The sequence below is a fragment of the Saimiri boliviensis genome, chromosome 13 (assembly GCF_048565385.1).
Source record: "Saimiri boliviensis isolate mSaiBol1 chromosome 13, mSaiBol1.pri, whole genome shotgun sequence".
Classification (NCBI taxonomy): Eukaryota; Metazoa; Chordata; class Mammalia; order Primates; family Cebidae; genus Saimiri; species Saimiri boliviensis.
In genome coordinates, this window is record NC_133461.1 from 94,053,245 (window position 1) to 94,071,201 (window position 17,957).

The 17,957-nt window shown below is 38.2% G+C and overlaps 1 protein-coding gene across 9 annotated transcripts in view; it reads right to left on the reverse strand.

The window, feature by feature from the left end:
* The window catches only part of PSD3 (pleckstrin and Sec7 domain containing 3), a 682,522-nt gene that overhangs the window by 252,271 nt on the left and 412,294 nt on the right, over window positions 1-17,957 (reverse strand). The window lies entirely within an intron of this gene.

The window sequence follows — 17,957 nt, forward strand, 5'->3', positions numbered from 1 at the left end:
TTTTCTTTTAGATAGACCATTTTATGTTTAGATATTCATAAAAATGTTTTCAGTTAACATATTTCAAAGAACTAAAGAAGAGATTGCCCAAATCTTAGGCATGAAGTTTCCAAACACTTTGGTCTCTAGACCTTGACATTCCACTTACGTGAGTTCTATCAATTCATTTTTAACACAGTAGTAATAAAAACAGAAACATGTTAAGTATTAACTCACTTAAAAATAATCTGTTTTATATAACAAGTAGTATATAGAACTATGTTTTCCAAAAGAACATAAAATTTAGTGAGACAAATAAAAGTGTTTCACTTTTATTTAAACACAGATTTCTTTAATGTTTGGCTTACTAGAAGACAGTTGTATTCTAAGAGCCATTTCTCTATTCAATGAGTAACAGTATATTATTTTGGTTGAAGCATATTTAGAAAATCTGCCTTCACTCAGGTATTTTGTTAGAAAAAAGAAATATTTTAATATTTTCAGATAATTGTGGATATTTTTTCATGCAATACCAAAATGAGACAAGTGGTAATTTCTTAAAAGATATTCTTACTTGAAATATGAAATCTAAATTTGTGTTGATTAACTTTTTGTACTCTTATGTTAAAATCTATGTTATACTTTGAATGGATCTTTTAACCCATACATGATTCTGTAACCACACACGTTGGTTATCTGTAAAACATGTGTTGACACATTTAATTATATAACCTTTAAAAAAATCACATTCGCTCATGTCACTACTAATGAGAAGTCTAAGTACTAGGAAGCTGCCAAACCTTCAGTGGCAGATAAAAGTTTTCCAAAATTCTAATCTTTGTTCAAAAGCTCACATGTAATCATTTGTTGTGAATATTATCAGCTGTTTTCCTTAAAGTAATAGGCTTATTCCATTTTCTAAAAAACATCTGCCAATAACCATAGTTTGTTAGTCATTCCCTCAAGTAAAAATGACATTCAATAAAAATGTGCCTCGTTTTTAGCCCCAATTTAAATGACATATGAATGTTTTTCCTAGAGACTGTCAGGAACATTAGTGCCTTATTCTCATTTCATGACACACAAAATTTTAAAAACATGAACTTAAGCACTGAAATGAAATAAACAAATTGTACTGGTTTCATGAAGGGTTTTTTTAATGGTGAAACTGGCCTTGATTTTCATTTGAGTGCATTACAGCGGAGAATACAATGACTAGAAGAGTTTGGTGCCACTGCCTGAAGTTCTGCTAAGACCCCCACTATTGTTTTTGTACCATATGTTATCAACCCAGTAAAAAAGAAAAACATTATAATAATTAGTGCAAAATAATTTTGATGCTAAAAACCTACTGAAGGAAGAGAGCTCCATAGGCCACATGTTGAGAACTCTGCCTTAGTAAGGGCTTAAAGACTACAGCCTGTGGTCAGTGATCGAGAGTTTTCATGTATTTACAATACTGAAACTAATGAGGATACATTAATTTCCAAATCTTTATCTTAACTTGGTAAGACATGCTCATGATAGACCATACTTAAATGGCCTTTAAACACACTTAACACAGACACTAAAATCAAGGGTGGTCAGAATTTTTCTATAATGAACCAAATCATAAACATCATATGTTTGCAGGCCACATATGGCCCTGTCACACAAGCTGCTTTATTGTTGTTGTTTTGTTACAAACTTAAAAAACCTAAGACCCATTCCAGGCTGGGCTGAATCGGGCCCATGGATGGGCGTTTATATGCCATTCCTTTATCCCAAAGTTCTTTAACTTGGCTTGTGTTAAGCAGAGTAACCATTTATTGTCTAAACCGGGACACTCTAAAGGGGAAACAGATAATAAAATCCTTAAATATGCTTTCATAATTATTGCAAAATAAAAAAAGAAAGCATTATCAATAAAAAAGTAGTACTGTTAATGGGTACTATTTCTTTTTGGGGTGATGCAAGCATCCTTAAGACAGTGGTAATGACTAAGCAACTCTGAATATGTCCAAACCACTGGATTTTATACTTTAACAAGCTAAGTGTTACAGTACTTCAATTATTTCAAAGGTGTTATATTTTTTAAAATCCGAACCTAAAAAGTAAGTTGTAAACTACTATCATGAAATGACAAAAACCATTGCAGCAAAAATAAATGCATTTCCAGGCAGAACTGTTCAATCTTGTCACTTATTCTATCTCATTTACAAGTTCCCTTTTCTCACTGCTCTTCCAAGGAAACACTGGTCTTGTGCCAGGGTCACTGAGAATGCAGCCAGGGCTCTTGCACAACCAGCTGGTATAACAAGTAGCTGCAGAGTCTCATACTCCCCTCAACTACCACAGGATTAGAAGGAGTTAACTGTCCCTAGCAACTCTCCTGCAAGCACACTCTATCAGCAAGTACCCAACATACTGTCCTTGAAATGAAGCTCTAGGGATAGTGAAAAGAGAGAGTCTTTTAGCATCAACTGTGTCAAAATGCCAACTCAAATATTCCCAGATGATACCATTGGAGAAGCTGGGAATATAAAGTTAGATCTACCAAACCCATGCTGGCTTATTTGATCACAGCTATTAATGATAATAGTTCACTAATTAAAACTCTAAGTCAAACACCAAACCACGGTCAATGTCAATGGCAGAACTGACCCAGGCAAACGAAGACATATGGTAACCCTAAACACCCTAAACAGTTTCCCAACAGAAATATCCACCAGTTAAAATAGTGTCATTACGATAAAATCTCCTTGAAAATGAATTTTTAAATGCATGATTTTTTCATCCTACATCTTCCTTTTTAGACTTAATGTTACGTGGATGGGCGTGGTGGCTCTCACCTGTAATCCCTGCACATTGGGAGGCCAAAGCAGGAGGTCTGCTTTAGCACACGAGTTTGAGGCCTACCTGGACAACATTGTGAGGACCCCCCCCCCATATATATATATATATATATATATATATATACTTAACATTACCAGTTTTGTGAAATTTATTCCATCAGGAAATTGAATATGAATATTTAATCATTATTGACAGTATAACCTATAATAAGAAAATGCACAGTAGAAATTTAGGCCATTCATGATTACTTTGTGATTTCCCATATAAGTGATAGAAATGTAAAATATTTATTCTAAGAACTATATTAATTACAATCAAGGACTTTTTCTAAATACACACAAAACCCTTGGAGTTGTATTTCCATGCATGCTTTTCCAATCATGTATTAAAAACACATGTTGAAGATAAGATTTTCTCCTCAAACTACTTACTGCTCACTTCTCAGGAAAAATTCATGGCATTTATTTAATTATTCTGTGCAAACAATATAATTATACCACATATATAGTACTGGCCCAATTTTGTTCAAATACAAGATCCTTATTCTAATTAGAACATATTTTAAAAAAATTACTGCTCAGAATCATTCCATTCCTCATGTTACTCATTCTCCATATTTGCCTTTTCTACTATGTTGCCCAGCCCAGGGGATTTCACCTAATTTCCCTCACATTCACCAAAATGATATAATTGCAAAATCTGTGTGGATCAGACTTTCCGGATCTTCTTCAAAAAGTCTTCAGTAAAAGAAGAAAATAAAGAATAAAGGATAAATATCCCTGTTCCTAGATGGCTTCATTCTACCCATTTCATGACTTATGAGATTATTTGAACAAGAACCAAAATCACTCCTTTTAAATCAGAAAGCTTGACAATATGCTGGCAATACAAACTTACCAGAAACAATACAGACACCAAGAAGAGCCCATCACAAACCCTGGAGTGCGCCTGGGCCACATTTCCTCTCCTAAGCCCCGTCCAGTAGCCCGGTATTCCTCAGCTCACAAGTTCGGTGTCTGCTGAGCCTCACAGCCTTCTAAGAACCTGGCTCCCTGTGAGGTCACTCTACTATGACCTCACATTCTCAGCTGAGTGTTTGCTGTTGGGGTTTTGTAATGTTTCTGCAGCTCCAATAAAAACAGGAGTCAGAACACAAGGGCCCACTGTCTATCAAAGGCGTAAGAAACAGTGCAGCCCTGCCTCGTTCGCACTTGATAAAGCCAACTCAATGATCCCTCTCAGAGGGGATAACACCCCATTTTGTTTCCTTGAATACACAAGACACTGCAGTTCTAGTCTGCTGAGCGTTAGATGCTTTCTGTAGTTTGGATTTTCTCTTTTCTAAAGTTCATTTTTATTTCCCTTATTTTTCTTGATCAAATCACTTTACAACCTAGTAAGATTGTAAATAAGTGTATCTCTACCAGTCACTTAAATGTATTAGAGACTTCCTAAAAGGTTCTCCCTGTGTTCTAGAAAATGCTTCCTTGGGGCCTTTACTTCTTACCTCCAAGTAAACATGGTAATATTCTCTCATCAAAACACTCCATCATCAAATGAATGACCAGATCATTGAGTTTGATTACCAGGCCTTCTCACAACCTTTTGAATCATACTAAGATTGGCAGATTTTTCAAATAAAAATAGGGTACCCAATTAAATTTGAATTTCACATCAAAAAACAGCATCTAGTGTAACTATGTCCTATTTGGGACATAGTTATACTAAAATATTATTAATCAATTATCTGAAATTAAAGTTTAACTAGTTTTGTGAAATTTAAGAATAGGGAAAAGAGAGAGAGTCTTTCAGCATCAACTGCAGGCGTCCCCAAACTTTTTACACAGGGGGCCAGTTCACTGTCCCTCAGACCTTTGGAGGGCCGCCACATACTGTGCTCCTCTCACTGACCACCAACGAAAGAGGTGCCCCTTCCTGAAGTGCAGCGGGGAGCTGGATAAATGGCCTCAGGGGGCTGCATGTGGCCTACGGGCCGTAGTTTGGAGACGCCTGGTCAACTGTGTCAAAATGTCAACTTCTTTTATTTTATCCGGCAAAACTTACTTTCTAAAATGTTTTTTCTAAACTTTATTTAAAGAATTCCCATAATGGTGTTCTGTGATAGCCAACTGGTAGCTTATTCACAATCAGAATCCTTCTGGAGTTTTTCACTGGTTTCTGCGATTTTATTCCTACTCTTTTTCTATAGTTTTATCAAGACTTCGTTGACCATAATCTAGTGATTCTTTTCTAATGTTCTCTAAATTTAAAAAGGCCCCTCTTGTGTGTTTTCATCCTTCTCTTTCAACCTGCATGATACCACCACAAATGTGATAATGTGGCTACTTTATAGAAATCCGACACAAGATCCACATTATGAGCATGTCATAATGCCTTCCCCAAGCGGACCCCAATTTCTTTTCTCAACTTCTCCTCTACTATTTCCCTCCTGCTTGAGCCACATAAATACAAGTTGTGCTCCCACGTCTTTTATGTATGTTGTTCCTTTGCCCCTCTCATCACCCCCAGCCCCACAATGCCAAATTCTAGGAACTTTTAGGATGGCCTTCTAAAATCTCATTGCTTTCACCTACCACTGTCTTGAATTACAGTTTGAATCCTCAACACAAGGGGCAGCTGAAGGTACTCAACAGCCATCTGAATGGAGAAGGCAAGAACAGAGCCAATCGCCATGTCCACTTCCCCCACTGTCTTCCATGCTATGCTATCAATAATAGTATGTGGCACTAACTTTCCAATTCACTGTAGCTAATCCTGGAAACCTCTGGGGGGTGGGGGGGGGGGAACCTGCCATCAGTAGTATACTACTGCCTGTGTGAAACAATATACTCAATAGTATACTGTTTTTACTGTCAGTTTTTTCCGGAACTTAATAAACTGTACACTATTGCCCATTTTATACAGGCAAGAGTATGCCTTAAATTTAGATTTAGAAATTCTTTAAATTTTTATGTCCTTGTGATAATAAAACTAGGACCAAAAAATAAATTAGGCTCAGGTATCAAAGTTCCACCCTGTATTTATAAAGTAGACCCTGAGGGTTGTGCATAGGAAAAAATAATGACCACCTAGTCGAGTTGAATTTTATATATAAGTTAGGCAAAGGCAACTTAGAAGAATCTCAAAGAGTGGGAAGAAATGACTTCAGTTTCAAGTGGAATAAAAGGAACAGTGGGAATAACATGACCCTTTTGCCATTCTTCAGGCTGATGACATAGAAACACAGAGGGCTGGAACCAACAGGCAACAGGGCCAGTAGGAACGCCCAGCTTTCAGGGCTGAAATGAAAGTCAAGAGTAAGTACACCATAAGCAAACAAGAAGTAAAACCCTAAAGCATAAATTGCCTCTGAAAGGGGAAAGGAAAGTCACTTTGGTCATCATTATCTAAGGCATTTATTTCCTAGGCATTGTAGAGAAAGTACATCATGTAATTCTCAAAGAAACATAATTGAGAAGTTATTCAGAACAACTGTAGCACCTGCCACGGTACCATAAACCTAATAGGTTAACAATGGTTAGGCACTTACTACATGTCAGTCACTGAGCTGCTTCCTAGGGATTGGAATTGTCAGTCTTATGAAACAGGCAATAGTATAACCCATTTTACAGAGGGGAAAACTGAGTCAAGAAGCTGGACATGGCCAGTGAGACTCCAGTGCCCAAGTCTTTCACAGGCTTTACTACCATCCATTTTGCTACTGCCACTCATCATCTTGTATGTCTGTCTTCATTAATTGAATATGTGTTAAATTCCCTATAATGTGCCAGATGTTTTAGGTGCTTGATATGCTACAGTATGCAAAATAGAATTTGAAACTTGTACCCTGAGTGGGAAGGGGAGCTAAAAATAAAGAATTATAATAAACGAGTAAATTCTCATATTAGAAAGTGATGTTTGCTCTGGAAAATATAGAGCAAACAGAGAAGAGGAATCCTAGTTTGGGGATGAAGGTAGATACACTTTTCTATAAAGTAGTTACGGGAGGCCTCATAGAGAAGGCAACATTTGAGGACAACATAAAGGAGATCAGTCTTGCAAATAGGATAAAGTAACAGCATTCCAGGCACAAAGAAGGCCCAGAGGCTGGAGCATGTTAGATGTGTGAGAGCAAGCAAGAAAGCCAGCGTGGATGGGGCAGAGGGGGTGAACAAAGAATACCCGGAGAGCAATGGGCTTGGGGGGCAGAGGTTCCCACATTTTCTAGATTTCAGAGTCTTTAATATATAAGTTTTTTATGACACTCCTAGGCCAAAGGAAATATCCAACAGTTCCATTTAATAACAGAATAATACTGTAAAAATACTAAGTTTGGACCCAACAATTTACAATCATTTGAAAAAACAGTACATATAAATTGAAAGAAAAATTATTTTTATTATTAAATAACGACAATTGCTTACTAACGGATGCGTGTGCCTCTGGGCCATATGACTTCTTAAATCTTGGATCAGACTAGACACTGCCACTCATTCATTTTCTCATAGCACTTAATTTTTATCACAACAACTGGTGAAAATCCAGTTCAAAGCTATGTCATCAAAAGGAATATAGCACAATCTGACGTTGACTCTGCACTAGCAGTTTACACAGTGTTTGACAGAAGATGAGAAGTGCTGTGCTTCCCTTGATATTTTGGATATCCTAAGAAATACCTCTGCACTCGCTGCAATGCCCCAGGACACTTCTGCAGAGTTTGGGAATGACTTTGTGGTTCAAAGGCCTTGTGGACCACTGTGGAGACTGGTTTTTACTCTGAGTGAAATGGTTAATATTGAAGGATTCTGAGTGAAGATCTAAGATTAATTTATATTTTTAAAGGGTCACTCTAAGTATTGCTTTGAAAATAGACCAGAGGAGCGCAAGCAGGGTGACCAGCCAGGGGGTGCCGCATGTGCCAGGGAGGAACTAGCTTGGGTGGGAGCAGGGGCTATAGGTCCAGGAGGACCGGCGACTGGTCCTTTCAGAGGGTTGAGAGAACACAAGTTTTAGGCCTGAGCAACTTCAAGGGTGGAGTTGCCATCAACCAAGATATGAAATATGAAAGTTAGCACAGGTTTTGAGGCAAAGTAGTTCCATTTTTGATGTGTTCACCTTGAGATGTCCATTAGCTATCCAAGTAGGATGTGAGGACATGGAGAGATTTCAAAAAGACACGTGCCAGAGTGCACTGCAGGGAATTCTCATTGCTGGACTGTGGTGAGACTTGGCATTCTTCCGTTTAAAGACCAAGATGATTTTGATGCACTGGCAGAACTTTGAGTTACCTCTCTAAACCACAGGAAGTCACTGCAGGTCTAAAGAGGAGAACAGTGATCAGATTTGGGTTTTGGTGAGATCAGTTTGTTGTAGTGTGGAGGGAAAACAGCAGGGAGACAATGTAGAAGACAGAAAAACAAGCTACAAAAGGTATCAAAATAGTATGGTCAAGAGGTGAGAAACTCAATGGCGAGATTTTACGAATATGAAGGAAAAGCCTGCCTTGCAAAGTATTTAGAAGGTAAAATGGAAGAACAGGATGAGGGGTTTGAGATGTGCATGGAGCTATGTTCAGAGAGTGGGTACAAGGCTCATTCTGACTTAAAAGCTGGTGGCAGGTGATGCCACCAAACAAGACAATGAACATAAGAGGAAGAAGAGGGAATGGGTAACAGTGTGTGCAGACAAAAAGAAACAAGCACTCACGGAAGACCAGGAGTTTGGTTCAAAGAAATGATAGGTACAAGGCACCCACAGGTTAACCAGGCAGAGCTGTCTGGTATCAACGGCAACCACCAATCATCTGTGGGAATTTAATAGAGGTTAAGTAGTCACCCCTATGTTGGCAGAGGGAATCACCTGGGAGAGGCTAGAGCACTAGTATAATCAAAGAACACCAAAGTGTGCTAAAGACATATGTCTAGCAGCAGTGTATTCATTTAAATTATATTTCAGCAGAAGAATTCATGGGTCTCTCTTCATTTGTTAAGGAAATTCTACCTGTGAGTGTTCCATTTCCCAGAAAGAAATGATTATTAATTAGAAGATGCCAAAAGCAATCGTCTGCTGGAAAACTCCAGTTAGATTGCCTAAGTCCAAACAATGGCTCCAGTAGTCACCAGTTGTGGGACCTTAGGTAGGTAAGGTCATTATTCTCTGTAAGCCTTAAGATTTTTAGCTATAAAACAGATAATCATATCATATTCACAAGCTGTTGTGAAGATCAGATGAGAAGATCCATGTAAGATGCTTAGTGTAGTGTCTGGCATATGGTAAAAAACAAATGTCTGCTGCTAACACCAGATCTGTCTTCATCACTACCACTACCAGCGTCATTAAGATTAAGATGATGACATGAGATGACACATGAGAGCACTTTATGAAATATAAATCTCCATACAAATGTCAGTTAGTACTCAGTAGGAATACTTAAGGACAAATGCCTCAAATGAACCCATTTTCAACGTTTACATAGAATACATTCCCTAGAAGGTACAGCCTCTTCTAAGAGTCTTTATAAGAGAAGCACACAAAACCTAATTATTAAAATTCCTAACAGCTATTTCTCTGTTCAGCACAGAAGACAAAATTCAGTCTATACCAATAAAAAATTTTAGTAAGCATCACGAAAGTATTCTGTCCCCAGCCCCACCCCTAGGATACCTTTTAAACCTAACCACTTTTCTCATTCTTACTTTCTGTATTCCAGAAGAGGGCACCCATGTGCAAGGCAGTGGTGTGAAAACTGACCCAAACTCACTGAATGAGTAAGGGAGTGTCTGCATTTGCCCTGAGCACTGACTTTCAACGTAACAATTGTACTTTTCACCCAAATAAGGGTTCAAACATTTCTGGGAGCATGATGCAGGTTTTCACTTTTTGTTGTTTAATTGTTTTATTTATTTATTTATTCCTACACTAATTTGCTGCTCTTGTGGGGTAGCTCTCAAATGAGAATGTAATTTGTGCAATATTAATCAAGTCAGTGTTAGTAAACTCATACGATAATCATTTCAAACAAATAATGTGCTAAGATATTCTCAATGGATGTCCAGCTTTAGAAATAAAAATTCAAAAAATGATACAAACACATGTGTAGCTCATTATTTGCATAGAAGCTTCTTTGTGCAAAGTAGGATCAGTGAGCCCTAATTCCAGTGGACAACAAAGGAAGAGTGACTCACTTGCAATCAGACTGACTCATTTTTCTGGAGTGCTGTTAAGATGCCATTGGACATTCTCTTTTGTCCGCATTTTGATTGGATTGAATTAGTATCAGTGTATACACACTGGACATCAGAATCTGGACAGCTAAGGAAGGTATGAAGCAGCTGGCAGAAGGTGGTCCAGGATTGGCAAGGGAAGGAATACAGGACCTTTGAGTAATTTAACTGGCAACATACACAAAGTAGACACTCCGTACATGGATAACAACTACAATTTTCATACCTTCAACAGTTTGTTGAGTAGTGTTTATATTAAAGAGTGGTGTACCCGCACCACCAATCCTTGGAGGACTCGCTTCCTGTCTACCACACAGGTAAAATATACTTATAAACATGAATTTAGTTTGATCAAATATTCTCCTTTCTTGATTAGGAAATTAATGCTACAGTCTAGTCAGGGGAAATTAGAGAAGCTCTAGTCTCCCATTGCTCCTGCTCTGTTTTCTCTCCTAACTCTTCCATCTTCTGGGATACCAGAGACTGACTGAACAAATACTTTCTGTGGTTGTATAATGTCCAATTTTTACCATCTCTACTGGTACATTCTGCCCTTTCTTCAAATTCCTTTTTTTTTTTTTTTTTTAAGTTAGAGTCTCACTCTGTTGCCTAGGCTGGAATACAGTGGCACAATCTCGGCTCACTGCAACCTCCACCTCCTGGGTTTAAGCAATCCTCCTGCCTGAGACTCCTGAGTAGCTGGGATTACAGGTGCACACCACCACACATGGCTATTTTTTTTTTTTTTTTTTTTTTTTTTTTTTTTTTTTTGTATTTTGAGTGGAGATGGTGTTTCATTATGTTGGCCAGGCTGGTCTGGAACTCCTGGCCTCAAGGGATCCACCTGCCTCAGCCTCCAAAAATGCTGGGATCACAAGTATAAGCCACTGCTCCCAGCCCCTTTCTTCAAATTCTTACAACACCATTCCCACTGGCCTATAGCACAGTGTTGCTGCATTCTCTGGCGTGCTCAGAACTGCACATATGTTCTACAGTGTCCCTCTCCTGGTGACACACCCACTGATGGCCATACAGTCTCACCTTGCACATAACTTTTGCTTTTTTTTCATGCACACTACAGGCAGTTTCTACACCAGCAGCCTGACAACATACCCTGTCTACACTGAGTTTTCCCTAAGTGCTACCTACTACAACTTGCTACCTACTACAACTACACTGAAAGCTGCTTATGAGATATATGGAAGGTTTCTTGGATTCATTTAATATTGTGTGCAATTTTAAAGAGAAAAGAATTACACTCTGACAAGAATATTAGCAGAAAGACCCTCCCCTTAGGAAATAAAACCCTATCTCTGTCACTTTCTGCTTTCATCTCTTAAAAATATTCCAGCTCCTCTGGAGACAGATCCAAAGGATCATCTTCATCTGGAGCTATGGGATTAACAGGAAACTTTTCCACTTTTTACTATCCATTACAATTGAATTAGTAATAGTATCAAATATTTTTGTCTTAACATATTTTTATGAAGTATTCCAGAATGTTTACTGTGTTTCATACACTACTTTAAGCACTTTGTATTAACTCACTTAATCTCCTTAACCCTATGATAGATACTTCAATCGTTCCCATTTTATAAAATAGGAAACTGAGTCATGGAGCAGTTAAGCAGCTTTGCCATGACCACCCTGCTAGTAAGAGGTAAAGCTGGGATTGGAGCTCGGCAGGGGCAGTTGCAGTTGTGTGTTCAGGCTCTTAACTTATATGCTATGTAGCTTTGTAAGATGTATTACTATAGGTTATACTGCACGTATAACTTCAGCGTATATAGGAACAAACACTTCTACTTTTTAAAGAACATCCGTATGCTTATATGTTTATTATGGTTGCACAATTAAGTATATACAATCAAACCTGCACAAATTTCCTCCCCAATTATTAATATACTGACTATGTGCTAGCCCATTTCTAAGTGATAGGGGTGCAGACTTGCCCTTGTGGACTTTAACCTTCTAATAAGAGAGAGAAACAGTAAAATAAATGAAGTGTTTTCCCTCCGTTCCTCCCTTTTACTATCCCACAAATATCTGAATATGTTATGACTTACACATTGTTCTAGGTAAATATTAGGTGTTCAGTAAAGCATCAACAGACAAAAGTCCTTGCTTTCATAGAGTTTACATTCAGACAGTGACATTCATAAGTGCCTTGGAGATAAACATAGCCAGGTATGGAAAAGGGGAAGGCAGGGATTGCTATTTTATTCACAGCACTCAGAAAGTACCATCTGAGTAGAAAATAGAAGGAAGTGAGGATAGGGCCTTGCAAGGTATCTTCGGGAGGGTCATTTCGAACAAATGCAGGCCTCGGCAGGATGGTTTCTGGCAAGTTTAAGGGATGGCCCAGAGGAGCCTCCAGGGCTGGAGAGGAGTGAGCAAGGGGAAGAGGAGATAAAGAGGTCCTTAAGGAAGGCCTGAATTTACTTACAATTTCAAAGTAGTCAATCACCCAGAAGCTTCAAAATTAACTGCCATGATCAGAGCAGGTACAATTTATAAAAGGTTATCAGTATTATTTATAAGCTTTAGTCATATGTTAGCTTTCAAAGTTCATGGTCTGTTTCTTGTTTCCTCCTCTAATTCTGCAGTAACTCTCCATGACCATCACATCATCTAAGGGTCCAGACTCCATCAATTGCCTAATTCATCCTGTAGGACAGGGATTTATAGCATACTCTCCCCAGCACTGTGCCCAGAGGGCTAGTCTCTGATTTTTCCAAGGCTGAATCCTTATCTTAATGAAATTTCTATCACAGCACCTTGGACAATGGCTGGGATTTAACAAGTGCTCAGTAAAACTGTCCTAAATCAAATTGCAAGAAGCTTAAAGGAAAAGTCAAATGACTGTGTACTTGTCTCAATGCAGCTATCAACTTGAATGGAAGATGCCCAAAAGTAGTAATTCAAATGCTTTCTTTCATGAATCTGTACACAAAGCTGACAGTTTGAGTTTTATTGTAAGCAATTTCCTTATTATGAATTCTAGAGATTCTGATCAGAGGAAATCATTTGCCAATGAGCTCTCTGTAGCTTGTAGTTTTCTTTTTCTTTTTAAGGTTACCTCTTACTGTTGCAAAATGGGGAGCCAACATGAAAAAGTGGCAAAAGCAAAGTGAACAGAATGCTGAGGTGAAGAGGGGGAGAGGTCCTCAGCTCTTAATATCTAAACTAAGAAAACTAAAACCAAGATTACTAAATAGATTACATGTATTATTATTTTTTTCTTTTTTAATCGGAGTCTCACTCTCACCCAGGCTAGAGTGCAGTGGTGTGATTTCGGCTCACTGCAACCTCTACTTGCAGGGTTCACGCGATTCTTCTGCCTCAGCCTCTCTAGCAGCTGGGCCTGCAGACACCCACCACCACACCCTGCTAATTTTTTATTTTTAGTAGAGAAGGGGTTTTGACATGTTGGCCAGCCTAGTCTCGACCTGATCTCAGGTGATCAACCAGCCTAAGCCTCCCAAATTGCTGGGACTACGGATGTGAGCCACTGCATCGAGCCTACATTAGCTTTTTTAAAGAGGAGTATCACTGTCAGTTTCTAAGCTTTGCATGTGCCTAGACAGTACTTTTAAACGAGTTTTTTCCTCTCTTCATTTATTATATTTTAAAGCAATTACTACATTTTTAGGCAGCTATACGTGAACTCACTTTGCCCTTTGATTTCACACTAGCACCTTCTAAAATCAAAATACGTGTAAGGTGAGGAGAGTGAGCCCCGTGTTCTTTAATGTGAATTAGATGTTATCTGCTATCTAACTAGATCTCAAAGTGTTTGCTATTTTAAGACTGAACTGAAATCATGGCATTTTGAAGGTAAAAAGAGTTTAGTGACATGAGCTGGAACAGATTCAGTTTTTGGGCACAAAACAGGATGCTCTGCTCTGCAAATAAGCTGAGAATTAAAGACACATAGTAGACAATAAATTTAGTGAATGTCCTCTCTCCTCCCTAAAAAGAAAAAAAGAATCAGTAGTCTTTAAAATTAGATGAGAAGAAAAACATTGCATTTTTTGATTTTCCAAAATGTGACAAGGCTTTACATTTATTATCTTATTTTAATGACAGTCAGAACCTCCTAGCAGATTGTTAGAGTAAATTTTAAAAAGGAATCCCCTTGGACAGATGAATGGGGTAAGGGCAGTTTTGGGCAGGGGGAAAGACATCCCTACCAGGGCTCACAGGTAAACAAGTAGAATTCAGGGCACATCTGCCTGATACATCAGATGCCATTAATGTGGTCCAGAGGAACTGTGGAGTAAGCTGGACAAGCACCAACCTCTAGACCACAGGGACTTAAGAAAGCAAACTACAGAATTTCCCAGCAATAGACCGCCTAGATTGTTCACATGAAAACAACTGGTGCCCAGAGACAGAACTCCTGACTCCAAATCCAACACTTTTTGTCTATGGCACCATCATCTAGAGCAGAGATGACAATGTAAATAGCTGTTGACAAATCTGGCTTTCCAGAGGGTAGGTATGGTCAACAATACTTTGACAAGTATTTTCCAAGCAAACTAAAAAAGACAGAGTCTAAAGTAGAGGATTAAGTGAGAGGCAGCATAAACCAGCCTGAAGTAGCAAAAAGAATCCTTCAGAACCAGATCATGAGCCTTCCTATAAAGGTAGGGTAAGAGGCTACAAGGAGCCAGAGACGCTACTCAATAAAGTCCTCCCCAAACTCTTCCCCTGACTAAACATCTTCACAGAGAAGATAAAAGTGCTATTTTTGTCAAAACTATGTAAACACAAATCCATGTAATATTTCATTAGTTCCTAGACACATATTTTTCTTTTTCAAAGTCTTTAAAATCAGAATGGTCTTCTCATGCATCAACCAGTGTGAACCCTGGCAGCCTGGTGGCTGTCAGATGTTTATTACTTGCACACAATACAAAATTATATTGTTGGTTTAGCCTTGATTTAATTGATGTTTACAGTGTCTTCAAAAAGATCATGCTATAAAAAGATACCGAGACAAAAGTATTATTTATGTAGACAAGCACTGAGAACTTGCCAAAGTAATATTTATGTAAAAATCTGTAAGTTTAAGAATTATTAGGAACTCTAAGAGCAAGCATTGTGCCAAGTTAATTGCCGGCATTTTTTTTCCTTTTTTGTTTTGGTTTTGTATTTAACACCTTCATTTTCTCCAAAAGAAATGGCATATTCTTTCTGGTAGTACCAGAAAATACATAAAAATATGCTTTTAAATATGTAAAATATAAAATATAAATTGACTTATCTCCCAAACAATAGTATCTTAGATTTAAATAATTCTATGCTGTTTGTTTTCACTAGTACTGTTATCACTTGGTATCTGTAGGGTACTGGTTCCAGGATCTTGCCCCACAAACACCAAAACCCATGGATGTTCAAGTCCCTGATATAAACTGGCACTTAGCATTTAAATATAACCTATATACACTCTCCCATATACTTTAAGTCCTCTCTAGGCTACTTTTAATACCTACACAAGGTAAACGCTATGTTGATAGTTGTTATACTTTACTGTTTAGAGAATAATGACAAGAAAAAATATATACATACTCAGTATAGATGCAACCATTTATCAAAAATATTTTCGATCTCCAGTTGGTGAAATCTGTCAATATGGAATTCACAAATGCAAAGTTTGGCTGTATCCAGTTGCCTTAAAATTCGGTAACGTTTGGCCAGGTATGGTGGCTCACACCTGTAATCCCAGCACTTTGGGAGGCCGAGGCAAGCGGATCACCTAAGGTCAAGAGTTTGAGACCAGCCTGGCCAACATGGTGAAACCCTGTCTCTACTAAAAATACAAAAATTAGCTGGGTATGGTGGCTCATACCTATAATCCCAGCTACTTGGGAGGCTGAAGCAGGGGAATTGCCTGAACCTGGAAGGCAGACGTTGCAGTGAGCCAAAATCATGTAATGCATTCCAGCCTGGGTGACAAAAGTAAAACTCTGTCAAAAAAAAAAAAAAAAAAAAAGAAAGAAAGAAAGAAAAGAAAAGAAAAGAAAAGAAAGAAAAAGAAAGAAAGAAAGAAAGAAAGAAAAAAATTCAGTAGCATTTAACTTTGTTTTTCTTTTCTCTTTTGAGACAGCATCTTGCTCTATCACCCAGGCTGGAGTGCAGTGGTGGAACTGCAGCTCACTGCAGCCTCAGCCTCCTGGGTGCAGGCAGTCCTCCCAACTCAGCCTCCTGAGTAGCTGGAACCACAGGCCCAAGTCACAACGCCCAGCTAATTTTTAATATTTTCGTAGAGACAGAGTCTCAATTATGTTGCCCAAGCTAGTCTCAAACTCCTGGACTTAAGCAATTCTCCCACCTCAGCCTCCCAAAATGCTGAGATTTATAGGCATGAAGCCACTGAACCCAGCCCAACATTTAATTTTTAAAAACAAGATTTTATTCTGTTTCTTTTCATTTATATAGGTCACGATATTCAAACAATGATGGCATAAGAGATTTTGTTTGTCTATTCCTTTTGTTTTGGGCAAAACAGGTTATTCTGAAATTGTTGGGGTTGACATTTAATTCTAAAGGTTTATGGCCAATTCCTCAAATAAGACCATTCAAAAAGTTACAGAAATTCTCTCTATTCAATGCCTTTTAAAATGCTACTTTTCAGTGTAGCTAAATGAGAACATTTTAGAAGCACTGCTATTGTTAGTACACTAAGAACATATTTCAGATCATTATTAGAATTTTACTTCTCCATTTCCCAAAATAAAAACATAATACCAAGTTCTAAGAAGCTGAACTGGGCTGGGCGCGGTGGCTCACGCCTGTAATCCCAGCACTTTGGGAGGCCGAGGCGGGCAGATCACAAGGTCAAGAGATAGAGACCATCCTGGTCAACATGGTGAAACCCCGTCTCTACTAAAAATACAGAAAATTAGCTGGGCATGGTGGCGTGTGCCTGTAATCCCAGCTACTCAGGAGGCTGAGGCAGGAGAATTGCCTGAACCCAGGAGGCGGAGGTTGCAGTGAGCCAAGATCGCGCCATTGCACTCCAGCCTGGGTAACAAGAGTGAAACTCTGTCTCAAAAAAAAAAAAAAAAAGGCAACGAAGCTGAACCTTGAGATTATAGTTAAGTATTCATAATCTCAAGACTCAGGTTGGATGAAGTTTGTGAGAATCAGTTAAGACCAGTATTTATAATCAATGCCTAACAAAATCAAATAAAAACTCTTGAGTATTTCCTAACAAAATTGAGTAAGATTGTTTCTCATTTGTGACCAGTTTCTATGGACATGGACAATATTTCAGCTAATTCAAACATTGTTACAGATAATATTAAATAGCCATGTCATCTTAATTCCAAAATTTTGATCCCCGCAACATACACACACACACACACACACACACACACACACACAACCCCCCTCCCCCCGCCACAACTAACAAAGCTGTAATTCCAGGTAGCCATTAAATTTCTATACCCATGGCTTCAAGTAATAATTTTTATTTTGAGTCATAATCTTGCCTCTCACTTCAAATGTTTGTTATGTTGAAAAAGGCAATACCCACACACATACTCATACACACACACACACACACACACACACACACACACACACACACACACGGTTGCCTAGAGGACAATATACATTCTAAGAAAAAATAAAACTAGTAAGTAATCGAGTTCTTTAACTTCTAAGCCTCCAACTGCAGACAGAATTCACCTTAGTACTCCTAGTAAAGACATTAGACTTAAAAGTCCTTCAGAGAAAAAAAAAAAGTTTCTTTGTTTAACCTTGATAATTTTTTGTTTACTTCCTATTTACTTTATCTATTCTACATGCAACACATCCTTTGTGAAACAGGCATTCAAACTTTTGCTAAGGTATTAGATTTACATAATAAGGTTTTTTTTCTACCACAAAAACTTTGGTATAGAAGGGGCC